Raw genomic sequence first — 14,764 nt, 5'->3', positions numbered from 1 at the left:
TGAACAGTAATAAGAAGAGTTGATGGTACATGTAATCAAAATTAATTTTGTTTGGAAGCACGTAAATATTTTGTCACGTTGAACGCTCTCATCCAACTAACAGTGCAATATTGTGCAGGATTAGAGGATTTGTCTCATTGTCTCTTAGCCACAAAGATATTTCCTCATTGTACTTGAATGTAAGCTTTAATAAACATCTTCATACCATTTAGCATTTTCTTAAGCTGTAGTCTAATCCTTTATTTTTTGTAATCACCTGTCCCACATGTCTTTATTTTGGAACAGCTAATTGAAGCATTCTATTTTTTTAAAATGACAAAGACAGAGGACTTTTTACAATCCAATATCATTTATGCATGTACATTTGTATCTCTTTTTGGCTTGGTATCTCCATTTGTATCTTATACTTCTTTTGACCAACCAATGATCTGCTTCTTGAATACCAAAGAACAATTTCACAGCTATGGATTTCAACGTGTATTCATCTCCACTATGCAGAGTGAACTACAAAGTCAATCGAAGAGGTTTCCGCAACTATAATATTGACGGCCTCTTCTTAGGAAAGGCCATCAATATTTTATCAGTGGATATCCAAGATATCCCAGAAAAACTGCATTTAATCCAGTAAGAATTCATATTATAGTTGCCTAATTAAAATGTTAAAAACAGCAATAAAAATGACCCTGTAAGCATTCTGCCACTTCATGACATTCACATAGTAATAATATTCTAGCCAATGAACATAGCAAAGGTAGAGAAGATACATTTTTTCATTTGATGTGCCATTGGTCAATTAGCTAAATGAGTAGTGTTTCTTTGGTCATTCTAATTTGTTTAAGACAAACTGATTGGGCAAATACAAAAGAATATTAAGCAAATCCTTTTCCCACTGTGGTTTATGGAGGGTTATTGGATAATCTGGTGAAAAAACATTGAGAACACCATGTCTTCAATGAATATAGCATGTTTTGAACAGTAAGTTGATTAAGAAATGTTTTGCTATTTTATTATGATAATTAGGAATGAATGATTATTGAAATAATTAGTCCGGGTCAGAACTGGCCCAACTTTATAAAAGTAATCGGGAAGAGCCAATCCTGATTCTCATTAGTTTGATATTGTGAACCATGCTTCCCTCCATTTTTCACACGAGAATATGTCAACCCCGTTTTCACGGCTAGCCAATATATGTGACCATGTGATGCATTGGATTCCAATGCATCAGCTCAGATGCCCGATTTTCAGGTGTGTAAAAACGGTCAGCCGAAAAGATAGCGCATACGGTGTGCATTCCGGACGCCCTTTTTTATGACAGCCAGAAAAGATAGTTCTGGACCTATCTTTCTGGCTGGCATACATCAACCGGTTCCATAGACTTCCATGGGAGCCTATGAGAGCTGCCAGGAAAGGGAGTTGGGAGCGAGTTTAGCAGCATCTTTGCTAAACTCCCTCCCCTTCTCCTCCCCTTGCCAGCTGTTGGCAAAGGGAGTGGGCGGGATGGCGCAGGAAATTAGTACACTAGCTCCTGGCCCGTCCAGCCCCTCCCATTGCCGATAGCCGGCATGGGGCAGAGAGGGGGGGGGGGAAAGGTGAGGGAGTTTAGCAAATGTAAACTTTCTCTCCCCACCCAACAGTATTCCGGGAGCTGGCATATACTTGCCATACCTGAGCCATCTAAACGGGTGCATAAACGGGAGATGCAGCTGTGACTTGGTCATGGCTGCCTCTCGGTCATACGATTTTTTTTTCCGCGCTGCGACCGTGGCACAGCCGACCAAAAATCGCAGCGCCCATGTGAAGGAGCCCTCCAACTGTGTCTCTAGGAACAGTTAATGTCTTTGCTTTCTTTTTGCATCATTTTCCTTGTTTGTGCAAGGCAATGATCTCTTCTCTTTGGACCAGTTTCTTGTCTTAGCCATATTTCTAAGATGCAATCAAATATCACAGTCAACAAAATCCTAGCCAGTTCAGATATTTGATGTGTTTCATCTCAAGCACATTTAATGCAGCTAATGAAGCCCTTGATTAGTCACATCAGGTGTACTTGAGATAACACCTGATTTACTAATGAGTGCTCTTATGAGGGATTCTATTCAGAGGGCTGACTAATTCTGAGACTGCAGTAATTATTAAAAGTTGTATTTTGTGTTGAATATGGAGAAACCACTTATTATATTAGTTGTGTTAAGCTATTTAAATGGTTCTTGCTTTTTTTTGCGAACAGATGAAAGTTTGTAAATTTGTCAAATAAACCTAATTTGCAGTGGGGGTTGAATAATTTTGATTGCAATTGTATGTCATCCAAGTAGTTGGATGTGCACAACATATCACACTGCAATGTTATTGTGTGAATCTATGTAAGGACTACTTCAGCTGATCACCTGATTCTCTAATAAGTATTTATAGTTGTACAATATAGAAGTTAGCCATCAGGAGCAAAATGTATTAGCCTTTAAGGGTATGTCCAAACACAGAGGGGATGCTGTAGACTTTCCATAGCAAAATCTGCTGTAGCATACCCACAGCATTTTATAGTACCAGCAGTGTGGATGAGATTTCAAGAATAAACTGCAGCATAAATGAATCTGTGATATGGGTTTTAATTTCCTAGTATGTCACATTTATAGGTATTTCAGCACAAATTTCACTTGTTTAAATGAGGGGGTGGAATAGGCATCAGAATCTGCACCAAAATCTATGTCAAAATCAACACGTAAAATGCAGATTTTGATAATTTTGTACTGCAGAAAATTTGCTATGTGTGTATGTTACCTTGTGCTTATTCATACAGTTTAATTGAGTGTTAGATCCACATTGCATTTCTCCAACATGGATCTGACACTTAATCCATGGCAGATATTGGAAGCTGAGCCTCGGATTTCTGCCTGCAGATATCCATGTGGATATGCATGTGGATTTAGCCTCAGTCAATGTGACAAATCTGTGTGCTGCCTCTTGCAGATTCTGTGTGGAAATTGCATCAAAAGTTTACATGTCACTTCTTTTTAGCTTCCACATCGGAATTCCCCATGCAGATTTTGCCCATTGACAGGGTAAATTCCGTGTGCTGATCCCTGCCAAAAATCGCACCAAAACGACACAGATTTTGAACAGGTTTATCGAGGCAGAAATCACACAAAAGATTCCGTGGTGAATTCTGCCATGTGAACATGCCCTTAGACTTCAGATTGAGCATGTTACAGATATCCTAATATTAAAGGTGCTTTCCCACAACTTAAAATTGCTTCACAATCATTCTATTCTGCCTTTTGCTACTGACCAGGACATGTGACTACTGGAGCCCATCACAGGCTATAGAAAACCATTGCTTTGGTCAATGATTGGCTGCAGGTGTCACATGTCCTGGAAGGGCAGAGTGGTTGTGAGGCAAGTTTAAGGCCTCCCTCACACGGGCAGATATTTGCTATGGAATCCTTAGTCGGCGTCCGCACCACAAATCTGCAGCGAATGCCGCCCATTACTTTCTATGGAGATCGGCTGCTTCCTACACACAAGCAGAAATCAATTGTGATTTCCGCTTGTGCAGGAAAATTCAAAGCATGCTCCATTTTCATGCAAGCTCCGCATGGATGGCATCCATTGAAGTCAATGGAAGCCATCCGATAAAATGGCCCGTCCGCAATGAACATTGCAGACAGTTTGCGGATTCCACATTGTCATCTAGCGACAGCACAGGAAAAAAAATCAGTACTGTGCATGTGCAACGGTGAGCCGGCGGGTCCATCTGCAGTACAGAAAAGACAGTGACAGAGCAGGTACATGTGGAAGCTACTGCTGCCAGAGCCGGATTCCGCTGCGGGATTTCGGTTTTGCTATGTGCAGGAAGACTAAGTAGTAAGAAAACCTCTATAAAGAATTTCTCCGATGACAAGTACAGTTTAACCTGTAACTAAGTATGTCAATATTTCATATGTAACTCAAAAGTATACCTCTCTTCTGTTGCAAATAGGAACTGCTATTCATACAGACATTCAAGGCAGGAATTATGGTTCATTCTAGGGGAATGAACTATATAAGATACATTTAAGTGGATCATACAATCTATTGAATAAAATTGCTTAATAAAATGAATGCATTTTTTTTCATACAGTGAAAAACTATACATAGCTACAGTATTTTTGTAACATGAAAAGTGAATACAATCGATGCAGTCGTAAGCTATTGTTAAATCTGCTTGGGTTAAAGCTGAAAGGGATTCTGTCATCAGATTTTTCATATTAAGCTGCCACCATATTGTGTTGGAGCACATTTAACACACTGTAGACATATGTGTATAAAAACCAGTAGAATGTGCGTCAACTCAAAAACTTACTGGTGTCTTGTAAGCAAATTGACCCACTTCGAGTTACGGAGGTGAATTGCTAAAGCCCCAAGTCATGCTGTCCTCTAATGCATACGCCCTTCATTACCCGGCCGACTCCCCTTGCCAAAGTAAGTTTTTGTGTAAAGGCACATTCTGCTGGTTTTTACACATATATGTCCATTGTGTTAAATGTTCCCCAAACCACTATGGTGGCAGCTTAATAAACAAGGATCTGATGTTAGAATTCCTTTAAACCAGAATTACTGATTGGAAAACTGCTGTTCTCATAAAAGACCTACAATTAAAGAGAGCTGGGCCCAAACTCCCAGAACACTAGAAGAAGATTAATAAGCATCAGAAAATATGTTGATCTTAAAATATGTGTGTGTAGCGCAATCTTAAATTATCTTATATTTGAAGTAACTTTAATTTTAGCAAAATGCAATTTCCATATTTTTAAGACTATTACATGAAATTATTAATTTTTTTGCTAAAAACTGTACAACAATCTGCTGATGTGTCAAAAAGTGTACAGCAAGGAGTAACAGTGTATAGAAGTAAAATGTAGCGTATTATGCTGTGTGCAGCACATCTCTGGGTTATCTGCTCACTGACATAGACTTGTTAAATCGCGCTTTCATTGAAAAGTTAACATAAACATTTGCACACCGCATAGTAAATATATGGAGTTGCTGTTACTTTTTGTGCAGCAAGTACATGGTTTTTTGCAAGCCTTGTGCAGTTGACAATTGGAGAAATTTGTGTAACAAATCAATCATTATATATATATATATATATATATATATATTTTTTTTTTTTTTTATTATTTTTTTTAGGCCACTTATAGGCCTTCAACTTAATAAAGGACAATTGGGAGCTATTTTTGCAGTGCTCTTATTTATATATGGTGTAGATAGGTTATTTGTTGTAAGTTTCTCAAAGTCCCTGTTGATGTCCTCTGTGTAGATATACAAGTGTCTAGTTTTGGAAATTTTATATTGATTCATAAATGTTATAATTTTTATAAATTGTGCATTATTTAGTGTTAAGGGCTCTGGCAGATGAGCATAGACGTAGATGTGTTTGGTTTGCAATACCATGACATAATAGCTGCTGGGCCCATTAACATCGGCGCGGGACACACCTACACCATCATTTAACAGGCTGCACAGCCTAATTAGTCGCTGGTGTTATATATGAACCCTGCAAAATTGCGATTTATTGTGGATGCGGTGTGCATTTACGCACCCCCGTAAACTCCTATCATGCCTTGAGTGCACAAATGTGCACAAAAATAGAGCATACCGTGCATATTTTCGCAAACATGAAAACTGAGCGCAAAAAGCAGAATGTAAGGAAACCTATTGAAATCAATGGATTCTATTCTCTGCGTTTTGCGCAAGCAAATTTGCGAGCTCAAAATTGCCAGTCCGCAGAAGCCCTTAATTAATTTTAATTATCACAGTATTTCATGTGTTTATGGTGTTTATACTACAATAAATTTGATAACACCCTCTTATTTTTTAGTCATTCTAATTTGATTATCAGTTGGTTCACATGCAAGATACATATTACATGTTTCACATTGTTATTACATCCTTCTTTATAAAACAAGGTATGTAACACTTTATTATTAGAGTCTTGCAGCAAAGAAGTGGACAAGCAGCTCCCTCTAGTGTCTCAAACCTCAGTAATTTACAGAATCTGTAGTTTAAATGTTATTTAGTGAATTATCGATATATTGTAATGCTGTCTTAGCTTGGATTACATAGTGTAATATTAATTATATGTGATACATACTGCAACTTTTGACTTTAGTCCTAAAATACTGGTTGATCACTGTGAGATTTCGTTTTATCTTATTTATATTGTTTTATTCAGGAACAGATACATTTTCAGGGCAGTTACAGGAGTTTTAAAACCCTTATAGCTAATTGTGATCCAAGCATCTGCCCAGAGAAAGTGAAGTAGAGTTGGCAGGTGACAGAGTGGCATGGTACTTTCCTAGCTTCGCTGACATTTTGCTCCAGTGATTGGACATTAGAGCCATAGTAATAAGCCACCAATATTTTTGATTTGACAATCCCATTAAACAAAATAAATCTAAAAGATAATGAGGCAGATTTACCAATACGGGCTAAAAGATAGTGTAAACTTAGATTTGACCAGATTTATTACAATGGATCATGGTAGATGATAAATTTAGTGCATCTTTGAAAAACTTTTTCTAAGTCAATACCACCTATTTGTGCACTTAGTTTGCAGACTTTTGCAACCAAATTATAGCACAATTTTGGTGCAAAATGGAACATTTAGGCCATCTGTCGAGCAAGTTTCAGAAAGTGTCAAAAATACATACAAATATGGTCCAGCAAGGCATGTGATTTGGCATGCAGATGTAGCAGCGCCATCCTTGGAGGATGGCATGCTATATTGGCAGCGCAGACCATTCGGCACCTGTAAGCCATGCTATGCTAAGTATGTAGTGCAGTCATTACCATTCACTTTGAGCAGTCGGTTCAGCACAACTTATTATCTTACGGTAGTAGTGGTAAACTGAGACAGAATTCTGATGCATTTAAATAAGTCAATCTCCCCCAATGCATTGCAATAAGATGCACATATCAATTCACTTTTTCATTTTTCCATTTCATCAAATATAAAGGTCCATTTACACGGAGCGATAATCACTTAGAAATTGCTCAAATGACAGTTTGAGTGACAGGTTTGAGCGATCATTTTGAATAAATTATTAAGTAGCTACTCAGCTACTTAATAGCTTATTAGCATAGAAATCAAGCTTTTAGCTGAATGCAGGGCTCTTATCTGCATTCAGCTCCTTTGTTTTTCGACGAGTTAAATAGCTGAAACAATGCTATCAGCACTACCCGTGGACAACTCAGCGTGCCGTCCTGATAAGTCCAGGCAACGATTTTTAGGTTGGCCTGAATTTAACGATAAGCTAGCAGTGCACACTGGCTGCGCGTTTAGATGCAACAATTATCGCTCAAACGATCGATTTTTAGCGATTTTTTTAGCGATCATCACTCCGTGTAAATGGGCCTAAAGTCAGTTAAACTGACCCCATCTTAAAATAAGAAAGATAAAATATCTTTGTATCATGTTAGCCAATAAGTAGAAGAAATAAAAGGTGAGAGTCCTCAGTACTTGATACCTTTTAATAGCTAATATAATAACCAGGCAGGCTTGTAAGACTATTCAAATGGATGGTTCTACTTGACATCACTTGTCTTGTTTACTATACTATTCGTATGTCCTTTTGTGTATAAATATGTGACTCTTCAGATATTGTGTTAAGCCATGCCTGATGAAATGGCCTAGGTCTCAAAAGCTTTTACTTGTCATCATCTTTTCAGTTAGTCACTAAAAGGTATCAGCTGCTAAGAACTCTCATTTTTCATCTTTTCTAACAAGAAATATATAGTTTCCCATGAAGTCACTGGAAAAATAGATGCTACTTGGAATGGTCAGTGGTAAAAGGAAGCAGGGAAGACAAAATACATGTTGGCTGGACACCATCAAGAAGGACACAGGAATGGACATCAGACAATTGAAAGCAGCCATAGAGAATACAGAAGCATGGAGAGAGTACTGGCCTACAGAGTATCCAGAAGTCAGACACGACTGAACGGCTAGAATCGGAAGTAACTATATTAATTGGTTACAGGACAACCCCTGTAAGTTGAAAATATTATTATGACTTCAGACCATAACTTTATGGATAGCAGGTAATTGGTACTGAAGCCCAAAAATAGCAATTTTACCAATAGCAAGAAAAAAAGACATCTCAAGAATAGAAAATTTACACACATAAAGCATGTCCTTGCATACAACAGTCAGAAAGAGCTGCTGGAAGCTAGGAAATCACTTTGCATATTGAAGACAATGGGTGTTTCAGAATCCTGTGTAGAATACACACTGCACCAAAAAATATAATGGAGCCATGCTCACTTGATATCCAAAGGAGCTGCTCACCCTGACATAGATGAAGGGCAGTACAGAACTGCACTGTACTGTATAGAGATGCTATTGGACATGCATTACTATACTATTCTGCAGAGAGGCACTACTAGACAGCCAATTGGTGCATGTACTTCTGTAGTACAGGTGTTTTGCCAGTGAAATACTTATTCTGATTGGTTGGCTTTACGTGCCATAGATCCAGATTGTCTGTGACATTGTATGTTGAGCATAGTTTTAAGTTTCAATGACCAAGGGAAGACTATTGTATTTTGAAAATATTGTATCATGAGGCTATTGTAACTTGAGTGATCACGGTACATTCGAACACACAGTTCATGGCAACAAACAATATTTTAAACTATCTCACACCACAAGACATTTTGGACAATTGTTTACTACTAGAGATGAGCGAACCTACTTGGCCACGCCCCTTTTTCGCCCGAGCGCCGCGATTTTCGAGTACTTCTGTACTCGGGTGAAAAGATTCGAGGGATGCCGTGGGTGAGTGGGGGGTTGCAGCGGGGAGTGGGGGGGAGAGGAAGAGAGAGAGGCCTCCCCCCGCCCCGCCCCCCGGCACCCCCCGAATCTTTTCACCCGAGTACGGAAGTACTCGAAAATCGCGGTGCTCGATCGAGTAATTACTCGAAACGAGTATATTCGCTCATCTCTATTTACTACTAAAATTACTTCAATGTTTTCAAAGTGATCTTTGACCAGGAGTGGGCTAGAAACTCCTCAAAAAATGTTTTAGAAAAGCTATTTGGTGTATTTTATTGAATTATTGATGGCTCCGAAGCATCTTGAATGATCTTATTATTATTACTTATGTAATGATCATTTATGTGCTTCAGATTAAAGACTACAGTAGACGTCTATTAATAAGGAGCAATTATCATTAACATCCAAATGAATATAAATGATAGATAACTTGCCCATGTAAATTAGCAAAGCAATCAGTAATGAAAGATAAAAAATATAATTTACCTAAGTCCCATTAGCCATCCAAAATGTGGTTGGTCTCCCTTGGACGCTAGGAAGTGAATCAACCCAATATTAAAGAGAAGATAGAAGTTTTATCTCATTGAGCAATATCACTACTGTGGGGTTACTTATTGGCAATGTCCTGGTGAAAGCAAGGCCTAACATCTTCAATTACATTATATGCAATAGTTGATATGAGCTAAGCCATTGTTTATTTGAGTGTTATATAAAATATAAATCTTTTTATTAAAGAGAAATAAGCAAGTTAAATCACCCATGGCCAAGAAACGTCATGATACACACTGAGAAATGTCCTCACTGAGAGGACAAGTTATCACTCATGATGCACATACAAAATAGAGGGTCTCATAGCAAAAATGAAGCTGGTCTGCTGAATAGAGTGACATATGTTGCACCCCGAACAGAAGAGCATGGTGTTTGTTTGACCTCTACTCTGCTTCCATCAGCTCTGGGCCAATTCTTCTATCACATGCTTACAAATAGTGTTGAGCGAAGTAGAATCCTGTTTTGGGTCAAACTTTGCTGAAAGTTCAGTTCAGCACAAACCCGAAATGAACTTTTAGAACAATTCTTCTCGAATAAGGATTCTACTGGTTTTGGTTTACTCAACACTAGATCTGAACATTGGTGTATAAAACTGTCTAAGGCCTTAGTCAGACGGGCGTTTTTTCGCGCGATTTGCGGATCGCATGACTGATGCGCATCCGCAAATCGCGTGACCGGTGCCCGAAAATCAACCGAAAATCTGCTCCTAGCCGCGTTTCATTAGAAACGAGCCGGAGCTGTCCAGCGCATTGCATTCAATGGAGCCGGCAATACAGACGGCTCCATTGAAAGCAATGCGCTGCGGGCGAGTGTGGGATGAATTGTCGGGAAGGGCTTAAATATATAAGCCCTTCCCTGCAATTCATCCAGAAATGTGTTAAAATAAAAAATATATATATACTCACCTTGTCCCGGCAGCCGGAGTTCAGCCTAGCCGGCCTGCAGTGGGTGTGAAGGGGGTGTGAGTCAGACCTGCCCCCTGATTGGCTCAGCGCTGAGAGGCCTGAACAGATGGACAAATATAGGGAATTATAACTCCACGTCTCGCACATATTATATGAGTGAATGGATGAAGACCAACTCCTAGATAGCTAGAGGATTCATCCAAGCTGCCTGTAGTGGTTGTCACTTGCCATTCATCAGTCCACATCTTTTTGAGATTCAGCATATCACTGGATTATCTGCAGTTCTGAACCAATTTTTGCTGATTATTGTACTTCCTCTGGATCAACAAGAGGGTGGAAACAGGCTGAACTAGATGGACATTGTCTTCATTCAGCCTAACATACTATGTTACTATGTACTGATTCACAGTTCTGAATGGTGTTGCTCTATAAAATGTACGTTTTTCCTTTAACGCGTAGGGTTTCAGATGTAATTTTTTTCTTTGGCAGGTGCAGCAAATGAGTGACCTATTTGTGTTGCTTAGGATACTGCAAACGGCTACAGACTGGTGTGTTTCTATGGGTGAATGTACAATCAGCAGGTCTATTTTACTGTCTTCTTCTTGTCATTAACAATACCCGGACAAGGTATTCTCAGAGTCACGGGAAGTGTCCAGAGGTTACTGGTAGTGGTGAAAGCATAATGATGCTAGCCTGTGATATGGAAATGAGACAGCTTCATATTCCACTGTTAATATTTGCATTACAGAATCTCCTGCAGGTCTGAATGAGCAGAATTTATGCAGGCAGGTAAGAAACTATCCACATATTAAAGATCTTCAAAACAATGGAAACTGTTATTATATATGGCAATTCTAAGAGGCGATTTAAAACATTCTTGCATAAACAAGGTGGTTATCTCCAGGGATTATCAAGTTCCTCTGTCATCTGAATTCTTCTTTGAACTATCAATACCTATTTAACATGTTTCAGCTAATAAAAAAACACATTAAAATTCAGTGACCTTCTGTTTTCCCTGTAAGACAGATTTATCATTTTACCAAAGATGCTCTGATTATTCAACTATAGGTGACATTTCAATGTTGGACCAAAATAGATTTTTTCTGGGGATTTATGACAGAACCAAAAATACATTTATAATCCAAGTGTTAGAGGCTGAATCATTGCAAGAGTGTTTTTTTCTTCATGCTTTCAGCTCTAAGGATTGATTGCGATAGTAGAGAACTGTCCAAAGAATTCATCAGTTAACTGTAATTTTTTTTAGAGTGGACATTTACTTTAAGCTTATCACAGGAGAAAATGGGCTTCCCCTGCCAACTCTCAGGGGTTATGTCATGAAGTGTATTCCATCCTTCCTGTCATATCTCCATCCGCACCAAGGATGCAGTTATTCTCTCTTATGTGCACACTGATGGTAAGATACAGCGCACTATTTTCTTACAATGGAATTGCATACATTATGTCATCCATTGTCCTCAGGGCAGAATGTTAAAAAACAAAAGATATTCTTCATTGGTAAAGATGTGACTCCTGCGGTAGGTATATTACCCATTTCCTTTTTTCATCTATCTATCTATCTATCTATCTATCTATCTATCTATCTATCTATCTATCTATCTATCTATCTATCTAATATCTATCTATCTCCTATCTATCTATCTATCTATCTATCTATCTATCTAATATCTATCTATCTATCTATCTATCTATCTATCTCATATCTATCTATCTCATATCTATCTATCTATCTATCTATCTATCTATCTCATATCTATCTATCTATCTCCTATCTATCTATCTATCTATCTATCTATCTATCTATCTATCTATCTATCTCATATCTATCCATCATCTATCTATCTATCTATCTATCTATCTATCTATCTATCTATCTATCTATCTATCTATCTATCTATCTATCTATCTATCTATCTATCTATCTATCTATCTATCTATCTATCTATCTATCTATCTATCATGTAGAAGAATACACAGCACTCCCAAATAGATCAGGTGCAATGGTATTAAACTAACCTTTCAGACCTCATAGGCAGGCATTACACAGATGCATGCATAATTGGGAGTTCATGAGCACAGCATTTTTGCTGAACGAATGTTTTTTTCTGTGCACTTTTGCATGTTTTACTGCACTTTTTCCGTGCGCAAGTCATGTGTATTTGTGCACGGTAAAAAAAAATACACACTGAGGCCTTAGTCAGACGGGCGTTTATTCGCGCGATTTGCTCATGCGCATGCGTCCGGCGATTTTTTAAAACCATTGCTTTGCAATGGTATCGGACACATGAGCGCTTTTTATGCGCTCGTCCGATAAATTATAGAACAGAAATCGCAGATCGCACCTATCTGCGATCTGCGATTCCTGTTCTCTTCTCTATATGCGCTCAATGGGGCCGGCGGCAGCAGCGCCGACCCCATTGAGAACATATAGAAGACAAATCATTCTTCTATATGTTCTCAATGGGGCGGCAGCAGCGCCGACCCCATTGAGAACATATAGAAGACAAATCATTCTTCTATATGTTCTCAATGTTCTATATGTTCTCAATCAGAAGAACAATGTTTGCCCATTGAATTCAATGGAGCCGGCAATACAGCTGGCTCCATTGAAAGCAATGGGCTGCCAGCGATCGCGGGATGAATTGTCGGGAAGGGCTTAAATATATAAGCCCTTCCCTGCAATTCATCCAGAAATGAGTAAAAATAAAAAAAATATATATACTCACCTTGTCCCAGTTGACGGAGTTCAGCGCGGCCGGCCTGCAGTGGGTGTGAGTGGGTGTGAGTGGGTGTGAGTGAGAGCTGCCCCTGATTGGCTCAGCGCTGAGCCAATCAGAGGCAGCTCTCACTCACACCCATTCATTGAATTCAATGCGCTGGGAATCTCCGGCACGTTTCTATTGAAACGCGGCTAGGAGCAGTTTTTTCGGGCGATTTCACGGCCCCGGTCACGCGATTTGCGGATGCGCATCTGTCATGCGATCCGCAAATCGCGGCAAAAAACGCCCGTGTGACTAAGGCCTGATTGAGATGGCTCATTTGGCTTTTTCCTGTGCAATTATGTAATATTTACTACAGCTTTTAGAGTATTGCATGCATTTGCGCATTCCCATTGATTTCTATGGGGATGTTTGGTGCACAAATGCATAGGAAATAGAGCATGCTGTCTTTTATTTTTCAAAATGTACAGGAAAAATATGCGCATGTAAATGAAGCCATTGAAATCAATGGCTTCTATTCTCTGCATATTGTGCACACAGAATTAGGACACACAAATACGCCCAAACCTGCCTCCAGCAAGAGATTGCTCTGATTGGTTCTTGAACACCAGCTCAGAGCCAGTGCTTGATGAACCAATCATAGCCATTTAATGGCTGGAGGTGGGGTTTTCAATCCCCGTTACCAGCAATAGATGCTCTTTTGGCACTGACAAGGCCGTAGGAAGCCTGCAGGAACATCAGAGAGCAGCAGCAGGGACCCAGATGGCACCTGCTAAGTGAGTATTTTTTTCTTTTTTTTCTCACATAGTGTAGCTAGGGCGTTTAGCGCTGCCAAAAACGATGTACCAAATTGTGCCATGTTTTCAGCAGCACTGAAACTGTTGCCTATTCATATTAATGGGCGATGCACATCGTCTAAAAATGCTGAAATGCCCCAAAATAGAACATGCACTGCTCGAAAATCGTGGTGCTGAAAAATGCTGCGTTTGAGTGGCTAACAGTGGCCGTATGAGCGGTCCCATTGAAAACTATGGAAGCATTATACCACAATTAGTAAAATGCTGAAAGCGCCACACTAATCACGGTAAAAAGTGCCCGTGCGAGGGGGGACTAAGATGACTGAAATGTGGCTTTGGATAAATAAACACTATTGCACCTGCTCTGTTTGGGAGTGCTCTGTATTCTTCAAGATTATATATTGACCTGGGATCTAGATTATTACGAATCATTGACATCTGGAACGCCAACTTCAATATCCTACGAGTTTGCACAATCTAGAGGTCCAGTTACAGCAAATGTGGGCCGATATGCCACAAGATACCATACAGAACCTGTATGCCTCCATGCCCACCTGTATCACATCTTGTATTCAAGCTGGAGGTGGCCCAACAAGATACTAGAGCCTCCCATCAAGGGGTCAGTTTTCCACTCCGACAACTCCTTCTAAGTGCTTGATTTTTTTGACAATGAATGTACCTTAAATTATATTCAGTGTTTAGAATCTGGAATATTATACAATCACTTAGCTGTGATACATATATAGATATTCTGTAGATTATTGCATTAGTTGTGGCAATACAATAATTATGACATAATGAGAATGAAGTCAGTATGTGTAATGATCAGTGAGCAGTATTTAATAACTAGGCAGCATTAAAGGGAACCTGTCACTAGATTTTGGGCCACTAAACCACTCACATAATGCCATACAGCTGGAGCTCAGCTGTAGGCCGGCTGCACACGGCCGGGACGGGCTCCGCCACAGA

This window comes from Eleutherodactylus coqui, chromosome 1, assembly GCF_035609145.1.
Source record: "Eleutherodactylus coqui strain aEleCoq1 chromosome 1, aEleCoq1.hap1, whole genome shotgun sequence".
NCBI classification, from domain to species: Eukaryota; Metazoa; Chordata; class Amphibia; order Anura; family Eleutherodactylidae; genus Eleutherodactylus; species Eleutherodactylus coqui.
The sequence above is the reverse complement of the archived record's forward strand: the minus strand, read 5'-3'. Positions refer to the sequence as shown.